Here is a 13,240-nt window from a genome sequence, read left to right as displayed (position 1 = left end):
TTATATGTGGAATCTAAAAAAGTAGAGCTCACAAAAGCAGAGAGGAGAATGATGGTTGCCAGGGGCTGGGGGGTGGGGCAGGTGGAAGGGAGTTTGTCAAAGTACAAACAGTTATATAGAATCAATCACTTCTGGGACTTCCCTGGCGGTCCAGTGGCTAAGACTCCGCTTCCAACGCAAGGGGCCCAGGTTCGATCCCTGGTCAGGGAACTAGATGCCTGCCACAGCTAGGAGTTCGCATGCCACAACTAAAGATCCCGCATGCCGCAACGAATACCTCACACGGGGCAACGAGGATGCCACGTGCTGCAACTAAGACCCGACACAGCCAAATAAATAAATAAATATTAAAAAAAAAAAAAAAGAATCAATCACTTCTGGGGATCTAATGTATAGCATGGTGACTGGATCTAATGTATAGCATGGTGACTAGAGTTTGTAAAACTGTATTACATAGTTGAAATTTTGCAAAGAAAGTAGATCTTCAATGTTTCCACCACCAAAAAAATTTATAAGGTAACTATGTGAGGTGACGGATGTGTTAAATTAGCTTGATTGTGGTCATCATTTTATAATGTATGTGTATATCAAAACATCACATTGTATATAATTTTTATTTGTCGATCCTACTTCAATAAAGCTGGGTAGTTGTGCTTTTTTTTTTTTTTTTTTTTTAAAGATCCAAGATCTTTTTTAAAGATCTTTTTTTAAGGACTATGGGCTCAGTGTCTTATCTGAGGTTACTTTCCCAAACTTTCTTTACACATCACACTCCCCATCTCAGAAGGGAGAGTGGGGACTTCCCTGGGGGTCCAGTGGTAAAGAATCCGCCTTCCAATGCAGGGGACACGGGTTCGAGCCCTGGTCGGGGAACTAAGATCCCACATGCCGCGGGGCAACTAGGCCCACGTGCCACAACTAGAGAGCCCGCGCGCTGCAACTAAGACCCGACGCAGCCAAGTAAATAAAAGAAGGGAGAGTGGACACAGGCAAGGAGCACTCCTGGGGGCTTAGGAAGAAGGGGGAGCGTTTGACAAATACAGCCTTCACCGCTCTTTCCACTGGGCTGGAAGGTGCTCCACACACACCGCCAAGGCAGGTCCATCTGAGCTGACTGGGGTGGACTCTGCTGGGCGCGAGCACCAACCCTGCCCGTGTCCTCAGGAGCTCCGGTTGCCAATCAGCTTTGCGGTGGTCTGCGCTCTTTTCCACGACCCCGCCGTAGAGCAAGGCCGCTGGGCCTCCCTTTGGGTTCCGGGCTTGCTGATGGGGAAGGGTACTCATCACGGAAACGACTCACAGGCGGGCTGTGGGCCAGAAGGGCTGAGCCTTGGAAAGCAGGAGCTGCCCCGAAGATGCGCTCTGCAGGCTGCACACCTGGGCCGGCTGCCCATCACCTGACCCTGGCTCCCCGTGGGCCCCCCGTGGCCAAGCAGCCCGCAAGAGCGCCTTGCAAACAGCTGAAGCAACAAGACAGTCGGGCAGACCTTTCTGGCAGAGGGCTCTGTTGGTTTTCCAAAGACAAAGCTTCGGATGAGCTGAGGCCAAGAAAGACAGAGGCGCAGAGGGAGTGTGAGCTCCGGCTGCAGAGCTCTGTGGTTTCACCCGCCCAGTCAGACCACGGTCACTGGGGGCGCTGGCTGCAGCCAGGAGTCACGCGGGGGTCCCAGGGCACCAGCTGCCCACGTCTGTCGGAAATGATCCCCCCCCTCCAACCCCGTGCCTTCAGTCATCCACCCAGCGAACGGGGACCGAGGCACAGGTCTCCATCTGGGCGCTGTGCGTTCGGCAGTGAATAACACACAGAACCCACTGCCCTCCTGCCACTTACCTGCTGCGGGGAGGAGGGGAAGACATGGACCCAGGAAACGCATCAGGGAGCAAACCACCACAGGAGGGGGATTGGGGAGAGCGAGCTGGTGAGCAGATGCGAGTTAAAGAAGAAGGGCAGGGACCGCCTCACTGATAAGGTGGTCTTTCTAGGTGGATCCAGGAGAGAAGGGGAGGAAGCTTTGCACCGCTGGGAGGTTCAGTCGGGAAGGGAAGGGACACCGCGGGCAGAGAGCCCAGCAGGGCGCAGGGCTGGGGCACGTGAGGGCAGCCGAGAAGCCGCAGGAGCAGCCTCGGAGTGAGGAAGGGCGCGGATTAGCTGGAATCGGGAGGAAGACAGCCTCCCCGGAGCCAGAGGATTTGAGCAAGGGCAGCAAGCTCCGACTCAGCGTAACAGGATCCCTCTGGCTGCTCTACTGGGAGATTAGGAGTCACTGCCGCAGTCCAGGTGAGTCCAGGTGAGCCCAGGTGAGCCCAGGTGAGTCCAGGTGAGGCAAGCCAAGTGCCCAGGGCGCAGAACTTAAGGAGGTGGCGCTCCAGCTCAGGTGCCTTGACCGTGTAAGCGCAGCCCTGATGGTGAGCACCTCCTTCAATTTTGCCTCGCCCTCATCCAAGCCCAAGGGCAGAGGAGAATCCAGTTACCTTGGTGGCCAACATCAGATGGTCATTTAACGTCTATGTGTACTAAACATCCTCAAGGCCCCTTCCCTTTGCCTCTAGACCCCAACATGTCAGTTTGGGGCTGGCCCAACTCGGAAAGATTTCTTAGAGCATATGTGCGGGGCCTCAGTCTTAGCTCAACAGAGGATGGAAAGGAAATCTTTTTTCTGTCATCTTTATTTCTTTTCATTTTATTGAGATATCTTTGACGTACAGCACTGTGTAAGTCTAACGCATGCAGCATAATGACTTGACATACATGTATTGTGAAATGATGACCACAGTAAATTTAGTTACCATCCATCATCTCATATAGATACAAGAAAATGAGAGACAGAGAGAGAGGGAGACAGAGAAGAAAAACAAATGCTTTTTTCCTGTAGTGAGAACTTTGAGAATCTTCTCTCCTAACAACTTGCAAATATTCCACACGGCAGGTTCACTATAGTCATCCTGTTGTACGTTACATCCCCCGACTCATTTATCTTCTAACTGGAGCAAAAGAAATCTTTGAATACCTCCATCCAAACTGGGAGAGCAATTCCACTTAGATAATTTTTAAAAAAAATTTTAAGCTTGAATACCTATAGCCGCACCCTGCTGGGAATATCAACCTCTGTGACCACAGGGATGCCAGGAAACTCATCCACAGGGACAGATGACATCCTGCCTGGCTTTAGGCTGGAACCACTTATTGGGACTGTCCCAGAAGGAAGCCACGTGGCAGGAGCCAACTTGGGAGAGCAGAGGTGACATCACACCACGCATCTAAAACTCAGTAGCCCTGCAGAAATTATATCTGGGTCCTTGAACACAGGTCAGAAAAACAGAGAGAGTAGATGGGCCTCTGAATAACATCCTTCCTATAAAACTCCATCCTCCACTTGAGAAGAAAAATCATGAGGGGTGGGATCCAATGAAAAGGGCTTACAGTCAATTACCTGAAATCCACTCCCTTAAAGCCTGTTTGCCAAATGTTTAAGGACTTTTTACAAAGCAGTGTTTATTATTACTTATTAAACTTTTGGTTATGAAAGTTGTCAAAATACAGAAGTTGAGAAACTCACACATACCTACCCAACATCTAGATTCAACAGTTATCAACACAGGGCCAGTCTAGTTTTACCCATCTCCCCTCCTACTTGTCTTTCCCTTATCGTCCCCTTATACTGGATTATTTGGAAACAAATCTCAGATATCATACAACTTCATCAACAAACATTTCTATGTGGCTCTCTAAATTATAAGAATTATTTTAAAATGTAATCACAGGGACTTCCCTGGCAGTCCAGTGGGTAAGACTTCGTCTTCCAATGCAGGGGGTGCAGGTTCGATCCCTGGTCGGGAAGCTAAGATCCCATACGCCTCACGGCCAAAAAACCAAGGCATAAAGCAGAAGCAATATTGTAACAAATTCAATAAAGGCTTTAAAAAACATTCAAAAATTAAAAAATAAAATAGAGTATAATTGCAATTCTAGTAAAGCCCCCATTTTTAAAATAAACAATCATTTGTTAGTATCATCAAAAATCCGATTGGGGCTTCTCTGGTGGCGCAGTGGTTTAAGAATCCACCTGTCAATGCAGGGGACACGGGTTCGAGCCCTGGTCCGGGAAGATCCCACATGCCGCGGAGCAACTAGGCCCGTGCACCACAGCTACTGAGCCCGTGAGCCACAACTACTGAAGCCCGCGTGCCTAGAGCTGGTGCTCTGTAACAAGAGAACCCACCGCAGTGAGAAGCCCGCGCACCACAATGAAGAGTAGCCCCTGCTCACTGCAACTAGAGAAAGCCCGTGCACAGCAACGAAGACCCAACGCAGCCAAAAATAAATAAATAAATAAATGTGTAAAAAAAGAAAAAGAAGACTGATTGGGGTTCATGTGTCAAAGCTTCATTTTTTCCTGTGTCATTTTTGCATGAGAAGAGGGAAAACTTTCTCTTAAATGCTACCTACTGTCTTTTCTATTTTTGCAGATTTATCCTTTCCCCAGATCTGTTGCACCTCTACAATGAAATATGTTAGATTCCATTATGGATTGAATGATGGTGTCCTTTCAAAATTCCTATGTTGGAAGCTTACCCCTCAATAGGATAGTTTTTGGAGATGGGCCTTTGGGAGACAATCAGGGTTAGAGGAGGTCATTGAGGGGGGAGCCCTCATGATGGGATTAGTGCCCTTATTTGAAGAGACAGGGGAGAGCTTTTTCTCTCTCTCTCTCTCACAGATGGAGGCACAGCAAGTAGGCAGCTGTGAGAAAGCCGGGAAGAGAGTCCTCCCCAAGAACCAAATCAGCCGGCATCTTGATCTTAGACTTCCCAGCCTCCAGAACTGTGAGAAACAAAGTTCTGTGTGTAAGCCCCCAGTCTGTGGTGTTTTGGTACGGCAGCCCAAGCCTGCTAAGAGAGATTCGAGCTAAGTTTGGTTTTTTTAAAATAAATTTATTTATTTGTTTGTTTGTTTATGTTTGCTGCGTTGGGTCTTCATTGCTGCGTGCGGGCTTTCTCTAGTTGCGGTGAGCGGGGGCTACTCTTCTTTGCAGTGTGCGGGCTTCTCATTGTGGTGGCTTCTCTTGTTGCGGAGCACGGGCTCTAGGCACGTGGGCTTCAGTAGTTGTGGCACGCGGGCTCAGCAGTTGTGGCGCACAGGCTTAGTTGCTCCGCTGCATGTGGGATCTTCCCGGACCAGGACTCGAACCTGTGTCCCTTGCACTGGCGGGTGGATTCTTAACCACTGAGCCACCAGGGAAGTCCCCGAGCTAAGTTTTATCTGAGAACCTCTGAGGCTGAAGCAGGGGCAGAAGTAAGGATAAGACCAAAACTTGGGGGAAAAAAATGCTTAATTCAGGGAATTCCCTGGCAGTCCAGCGGTCCAGTGGTTAGGACTCTGTGCTCTCACTGCCATGGGCCGGGGTTCGATCCCTAGTCGGGGAACTAAGATCCCACAAGCCACGTGGTTTGGCCAGAAAAAAAAATGCTCAATTAAGTGAAGTAGTTACTTGGCAAATCTGCCTTTTGGAGAATTGGCTTTGGGGATGTGATGGCCTGTCTGCAGAAGAATATGTCTCCAGGATCCAGAAGAGTCATTTCCTAGCTCCGTGACTTTGGATCGGTTATGGAATTTCTCTGGGCCTCTGCTTCCCCACTTACCTGAAAAACAGAGCCATAGAAGAGCTCCTCCACCCCAAACCCAACATGAGGATGAAATAACCCAGCACGAGTGCCTGCTCCCAATAAGCGCTCAGAGATGTGGACTATTATTCTCCCCTCTCTCAAATGGCTTGAGGATAAAGAGATAACAAACATGAGAATACTCTGAAAAAGTACCATGCAAAGCCAAAGCGTTACTACAATTAATATTAAGCAAAACTATTCCGAGTATAGACGGTGAAACCAGACTCCCTGCAGCTATTGGCTGAGTCTTTGTCATAACTGTCTGTCAGCATTCTTGGCTGTTGGATTCTGAACCCAGAAAAGGTAAAAGATACAAACACTATGGTTACAACAAGGCCAAAGGGAAAGTGAAGAGTCATCCTGATTTGCATTTCCAAAGCTCCAAACTATAGTTCCTGGTCACACAATCCCATGGTTGTCGGTGCTGTTTTGGGAAAACCTGAGCTGGGTCCTTCTGTCCCGGGCAGACTCTGGTGACACCTAGCATGGTCCTTGGAGTACACTGCCTACCAGCAAATCTGGTTTTGGACAACGTAACAGTACGAGGTCAAGATGTAGAGGGGCTGTGAGGGAAATCGTCCTTTGCTGATGATGCCAATTGAAAGTGGGAATTACGTAATACCATTTGCAGCCACATGGATGGACCTAGAGATTGTCATACTGTGTGAAGTAAGCCAGACAGAGAAAGACAAATACCACATGATATCGCTTATATGTGGAATCTAAAAAAAAAAAGGGTACAAATGAACTTACCTATAACACAGAAATAGAGTCACACATGTAGAAAACAAACTTATGGTTACCAGGGTAACAGGGGAAGGGATAAATTGGGAGATTGGGATTGACATATACACACTACTATATATAAAATAGATAACTAATAAGGACCTACTGTACAGCACAGGGAACTCTACTCAATACTCTGTAATGGCCTATATGGGAAAAGAATCCGAAAAAGAACAGATATATGTATATGTATAACAGATTCACTTTGCTGTACATCTGAAACTAACACAACATTGTAAATCAACTATACTCCCATAAAATTTTTTAAAAAAAGAAAGTGGGAATTACATTTTAATATCAGAAACATCCAAAAGGATTATCTGTCCATGACACTGAGCTAACTGCTCCAACAAGAAAACACCACAACTCGAAGATGTGAATTCCATGAGGGCAGGGATGTCTATCTGTTTCACACACTGCATAATTCTGGGTTACCCAACCCAGGAAGTGTTCAACCCATATTTGCCAAATGAGTGCATCTGACCTGAACCACTACGGCCGAGCCTCCATTCCACCCTGAAAACCCAGCTTCATCTCATCACTTCCCTAAATTCAGATGACCTTTCTCAGTTCCCCTGCCTCTGAGATTCTCACTTGCAAAAGCGCCCTTGCTGAGGTGCTGCTTTAGGTGATAATCACATATGTGTCCTCTCTCCTAAACTAGAGAGTAAACACTTTGAGAGTATGGACCACATCCTCCGAGGTGTGGCTTTGTGGCCTGGGAAACTACTGCACTTGCCAGTGCGCATGAGTGGGCTGTATGAGCAGAGGCTGTCCGGACAGAGGAGCGATGGACGTGGGATGGAAGGATGGATGGATGTTCCCTGTACCCAGCCCCACCCCGGATCCCTACTAAGCATTTGAGCTCAACACAGAGGCCAGAGCCCTCCACCGACCACGGCAGGGCAGGGTCCCTGCTTGCCTCAAACCCCTAACACAGTCCTGGAGCATCCGTCTAGCTTCTTTGCCTCATCCCGCTAGCCGCCTGGAAATGCACGGATGCGCTGCTCTGACAGGGTTAAAATAGCAGCTTAACAGTGTGTCCTGTTCCAGGGGGCAGCCAGACCGGCTGTGCATGTTTAGACAAGATGGGGAAAGCCAGCATCTCCCTTTAGGCAAGAAACATAGCAGGAGAGCAGGTTTTCATTCCTTGGACTTTGAGGAACATGATGGGTGGGACTTCAACAATTATCCAAAGGAAGCCTGATTTGGTTGGGGACAAAACCCAGTGGTCCCACACCCAGCACTTTCCAAAACTTCATGACTCACAACCGTGCCATAAGAGTCTAATATGACATGTATTTGTTCCTGAAAGCAATGTGATTAAAATTACTTGGTTCCGAGAATTTTAATTTTTGTTTTGTTCTGTTTTTAGGACTTTTGCAACAGGCTTGAGATCATTTATAGAGGCCTCCTCAAGGCCACTGTTCTCTCACTTTTTTTCTTTATAAGCAGCGAGAAGATGACAAAACTACAGGAGCAGTAAACAATGAGGACAAAAAAGGACAAATACCAGTGTTGACATCCAAGTAAAAGTGACTCCAGAGTGAACGCAATGCACACAGTGAGACATCAACACTGCCCAGAATGGTAACCAGACGTGAGAGAATTCAGATCACCAGAGGCCCCTGGTACCCTGGGTGGGGATGTGACCTCCCTGTCCCCAAAACCAGCATGCTCTCCCCCCCACTACCACCTTCCTCTCATTCTCTTCACCCTTCACCCCTCCGCCTTGCCAGTGCTTGCAAGATCTTTCCTACCCGTTCTAGGCCCACCGAGCTCCGTCTTCCTCAACGCCCCCAGCCCCTTACACAGGTTAATTCAGTTAACGTAGCAACACAGCACTAAGCTCCCCACACAACTACCCTCTGAGGGAGGTATTATTATTATTACCATCCCCCTTTCACGGATGAGCAGACTGAGGTAGAGAGAGGTTAATTCGCCCAAAGGTGACACAGCTACCAGGGCAGACCTGGGGTTCCAGTCGGGCCTTGGAGTCCATGTTCACGTGCACCTTACCACTTACAGCATCTTCCACCAAACCTCTCAATGACACAGCCCCCTCCCTTGCCTTTCACAGCCCGCTATGGTGACTCCTGGGTTTGTTTTCTCTCTCCAGGGAGAACTTATCCGGGAGGGCAGGGAACCACATCTTTCTTGTCCTCGTACTAACGTGGATCCTCCTCATTGGCCTGCAGATGTTTCTGCTTGGGTAGCCTCTAAAAGAATCTGGAAAAACAAAAAACCCCTTCTGTATTAACTCAAGCTGCCATAGCAAAATACCATAGACCAGGTGGCTTAAAAAACAGGAATGTATTTTCTCCTGGTTCTGGTGGCCAGAAGTCTGAGATCAGGGTGCCGGCACGGTCAGGTGCTAGTGAGGGCTCCCTTCCTGGCTTGTAGATGGCTGTCTTCTCACTGCACCTTCACATGGCCTTTCCTCAGTGTGTGCTCACAGAGAGAGACACAGAGAGACAGACAGATTTCTCTCTCTTCCTCTTCTTATAAGGGCAAGAATTCCATCATATGGGCCCCACCCTCATGACCTAATCTAACCCTAATTCCTCCCAAAGGCCCCACCTCCAGATACTGTCACATTGCAAGAGGGAGGGGGGAGGGGGAGGGGCTTCAACATCTGAATGGTGAGGGGCACAAACATTCAGCCCCTAAAACCCTCACAGTGTTAAGTTACCTTCATTGTTTCATCCCAATTCTAAATAGCTGCAAAAGTTATCACTTCAACTGTATCCATAAATGTTGACTTTTATAACAAAACTATTAAACCACGCTTTTCAATGTATCCAATGTCCTATAAACACCAGAGCAATTGCAGGATCTTAGTTCCCCGACCAAGGGATTAGTTCCCCAATCCAAGGGATTGAATCCAGGCCCCAGCAGTGAAAGCGCCGAGTCCTAACCACTGGACCGTCAGGGAATTCTCACCATCATTCATTCAAAAATTACTTGAGAAGAGTTCTCATTAGGTTGGAAATTTTCTATCATTTCTCTCTTTTTTTCAAAACTGTATTTCCATTCTATCTCAATATACTAGAACTTTATGTTCAGAAGTACTGAATTACCTTATCCTACTTTTCTGGAACACAGACTTTGTGTAGAAATTGAAATTTAATTGCTTATGCTTTGCTCCAAGTGTAAAAAAAAAAAAAAAATCCCTTCTGGATCGAGCCACTATCATTACTACTGTAAGTAATCGTTGATAATCAAACAACATATATTATAAATTTTGACAAATTATTATTAGGCACAAGGTAACTTTCTTGGAAATGCATCTTTAACAAGATGCACTTGGGAGATGGGACATATTGACTTGAAGAAAGGAGCTTTCCCTGACATAATATTTTGATCTTCCCCCCAGAGGTGTTTACAGCTAGAGCAGGGCACCCTAGTGAGATCTTGGCTCTGGCTAAGCAAGAGAAGGCCCACCAGGCAGGAATAAAGCAACAGCGGGCCTGCCCCATGGTGGGTTCTCAGACAAATCAGCTTCAAGAAAGAGCTGATGTTCTGAAAAGTGATTCCCCCAAAACTGTGCCTCAGAACAGATTTTCCCCTTGGGAAATCTTCAAATTCTCCCCAAAACATGCATTTCTGTTTGAAGGGCCCTGCCTTCCCTCAAACCATCAAATGTCAGGGTTGGGGGAAATCCTATAAACCTCAAGATAAACCCAGCACCTCCGCCTCGAAAGTCAGGATTCCTAGAGGGAAAAGTCTGTGAAGTTCTGTGCTGTCCGGAGAAGCAGATATTAAAGTTTTAAAGCAGGAGTTTGAGTTCATCGAATACTCATGGTAAGACAGGCACGTGGTGCAGAGACAGGGAAGGAGGAGAGTGGGCAGGTGGGCAGGCCGTCCAGGCCTCCCTACAAGCCCCTCCAGGGCTCCCCCTCTTCCTTGGCTGCTCTGAAGACCCAGCCCTTAAAAGCAGGCTTATACTTCCCTGAGCTCCAGACAAGATGCCTTTCAGCCTACTTACCCCAAGTTGAAGTTCTCACGGGCTGGTAAATGCAGGGAGCTTATTTGCAAGCCAGGGTCATATCTGCCTAGCAACCCAACATGAAGACTAGAAGGACTCGGAACGTCCACAGAGACCAGGCAGGCCAAGTTTGCACAAAGGAATCTGTTCTCATGCAAATGAGCCAAAACAGGAGGGCTAGAAAAGAGACAGCAGTGGGGACAGTTCTCGGGAGCCAACGATTTCCAGAGATGTTGTGGGACTTTCTAAAGGCATCATTATAGCCTTGCCCCCTGTAAACGAAGGGCCCTAGGGGCTCTGCCGCCACTTGGGTTGCGACAGACACAAGAGAAGAGGCTAAGAGGGGAGCTGAACCCTGAACTTAATTTCCTGATTTTTCTGGTTCTGTACTCTAGATTGTAAAGGTCCTTTTGTTCGTATTTAGAACTAAACAGAGTTAGTTTTGTTTTTCTTTTTTGGGGGGGTGGGGGGGGGAGGTAATTGATTAGCATGGTAATGCCTTGCTTTCCCTCCTTTGCTTTCCCTTGAAGAGAGAGAAAAACAGGGGTTTTCACACTTGGTCTCACTAGGATTCAGGGAACAAGGTGAAGCCAGCCTCTAACCACGGTGGACAAATGTCACTGCTTTGTGGCTGGCAAGACTGGACAGAGGTTGGGTTTCCAGACAGCTTGCTGTTATCCAAACGCAGGTGGCAAATGTCATACTTGGAAGAGCTCTCAGTTGCAAAAAGAGCCAGTGTGTCTGAACCTTGGGGAAAATCCCTTCCGTGCTCTGTGCCTCAACTTTTCTAATCTGTAAAATGGAGATGAGTGTCAACTGTAGAAGGTTGCTGATGGGCTTAAAATTAGATCACATGAACGGCACCTAATACAGGGAACAAAGCAAAAATGCAAAAAAAAATACTAATAGGTACAATTAATATGAATAAAATAGCATTACATTATTATTGTTATTATCACTACAGCCATGCTCCTCCAACAGCTACTCATCTCACCTGGTCAAACACTCAGATGCGACTTTCCCAAACGTTCATTCACCCCTAGGGCTTTCTGCATTATCTGTCTAATTTTTAAAACCAAGAAGCTGAAGCACCAAGATCTTTGGTGACTTGCTTGGAGTCACTCAGCTATAATTAATGGACTGCACACCTAGGTTCCTAAGCAGATCTCAATACAGTAATGTGCTGTGTCATGTTAAATATGACATTTCCACACTCAGAGCAGGGACAGGTCCCAAGGCACTGTAAGATCCTAAACATGGAAGATTATATTTACAGGCATTCCTATTTTAGCATTAAGTGCTTTCATGCCGGTGGTTAAAGTCACATTCTAAATTTCATTACGTGTGGAGTCCTGGAAGAACAGCTCGAAAAAGGACCGCGTGCAGGATGTGTGCTGCAGTCAGCTGTTGGACTTGGAAAGCCACAAACAGCAGTAACAATAAGAGCTACTGGCTAGTCAGGGCGTACCATACACAACGCCAGTCGCTGTGATCCGTCCTTCACCGGCATCATCAATTAAATCCTTTGATTCTGGGAATACCATGATTGTCCCCATTTTAGAGATTTGGAAATTCATGCTCCAGGAGGTTAGGTTTCTCGGGCAAGGTTGCAAAGCTCATCAGTGGCCCCCGGCTGTACCGTCCCGGTCGTAAGCAGGCACTCTGCGCCAACACACCTGCTCCCCTAACCCACGCCAGAGCTTGTTAACAGCACAAAATGGCACTTAACCCAGTAGACCCGATGCCAAAATCACGGGAGAAATCAGGCAGCGACCGCAAAGGGCTTTTTGTTATGATTCAGACCGCCGACTCCTCCCGGTGGCGACCCTCCGTACACGCACCCCCCAAAGTAGGCTCTCCCGAGTTTCTCACATCAGAAGCACATTCTCCGAACCCAATGCAGGGAGCGGCTGGTGCCAGAGTCGGCAGGGGGACGCGGAGAATAAGGCTTTCTGCTTCCGAGCAGTTCTCAAAGAGGCCCTGGGGACGTGAGGTGGACACCAGGCGGGCGAGTCTGTGCCCCCGCGGGCTCCGAAACGCCTGGGACCCGACACATGGCTTTGTCCCCGTGACGAGCTCCTTACTGAGGTTCCCGAGCATAATCTGCTGAGCCCCCTGTGACCCTGGGGTCCGGGACTCCGGGACGAGGGGCACGCACCCCCTCGACGTCCGGGTCCCTCGCCCACCGGAGCTCCCCGCGAGTTCTGCAGCCTGGCACCTGTGTGGACGTCGCCTCCCGCTTGGCGGGGAGGATGCGCGCGCGCCCCGGGCCGGGGATGCTGACTCAGCCCGGCTGCTCGCCCACATCCCTCGCGCGCAACGCGATGCTGTCGCTTCTGCAGCAAAGGGGGGAAAGCAAAGCGCCCGTGGCAGCCGGCCGCGAGCTTCCTAGGGCCCACACCCCCCCCCCAAGGGGAACCGCTGGGGTGCGCGAGTTGACGAAATCGGGGGAAGCGGGCACGAGAGGAGGAACTCGGGGTCCGCGGCGCTGCGCGCGCAGCTCACACCCGAACTGGAAGGAACCTGTTCTGCCCGGGGCGGGCGCAGAGCCGCCGCAGCCGGGAGCCCAAGCCCTCCGGGCGCGGGCGGGGCCGGCGGGAAGGGAGGCGGCCCGGGGACCCCGCACGTCCGGCCGGACGTGTCCGCAGAGTGGGTGCCGGCGCGCCCCGCTTACAGTGCGGCCGAGCGCCTGGGTCCGGTCGGGCCAGGCGCGCCAGGATGCGCGGGGCCGGGGCGGGTGGGGGGCGGCCCCACGGGACCCCACGGCCGGTCTGGGGTCTGGCACGGCGAGGCCGTTACCTT

At 49.3% G+C, this 13,240-nt stretch overlaps 1 protein-coding gene across 11 annotated transcripts in view; it reads right to left on the bottom strand.

Moving 5' to 3' along the window:
• The window catches only part of ARSG (arylsulfatase G), a 117,135-nt gene that overhangs the window by 74,791 nt on the left and 29,104 nt on the right, over positions 1–13,240 (bottom strand). For 4 of the 11 annotated variants that reach the window (XM_082370457.1, XM_082370459.1, XM_082370460.1 and 1 more), the window contains exon 1: positions 1,832–2,271. The exons of 2 other annotated variants lie outside the window; for them this stretch is intronic. The gene's annotated coding sequence lies outside the window, so the exon portion shown is untranslated. Of the gene's footprint in view, positions 1–1,147; positions 1,594–1,831; positions 2,273–12,656; positions 12,878–13,112; positions 13,210–13,240 lie in introns of those variants that run through there. 5 more of the 11 variants (XM_082370470.1, XM_082370471.1, XM_082370469.1 and 2 more) reach the window with 4 other exon arrangements.

The sequence above is a fragment of the Balaenoptera borealis genome (assembly GCF_965194805.1).
Source record: "Balaenoptera borealis genome assembly, chromosome: 20".
Lineage (NCBI taxonomy): Eukaryota > Metazoa > Chordata > Mammalia > Artiodactyla > Balaenopteridae > Balaenoptera > Balaenoptera borealis.
The sequence above is the reverse complement of the archived record's forward strand: the minus strand, read 5'-3'. Positions and strand labels throughout refer to the sequence as shown.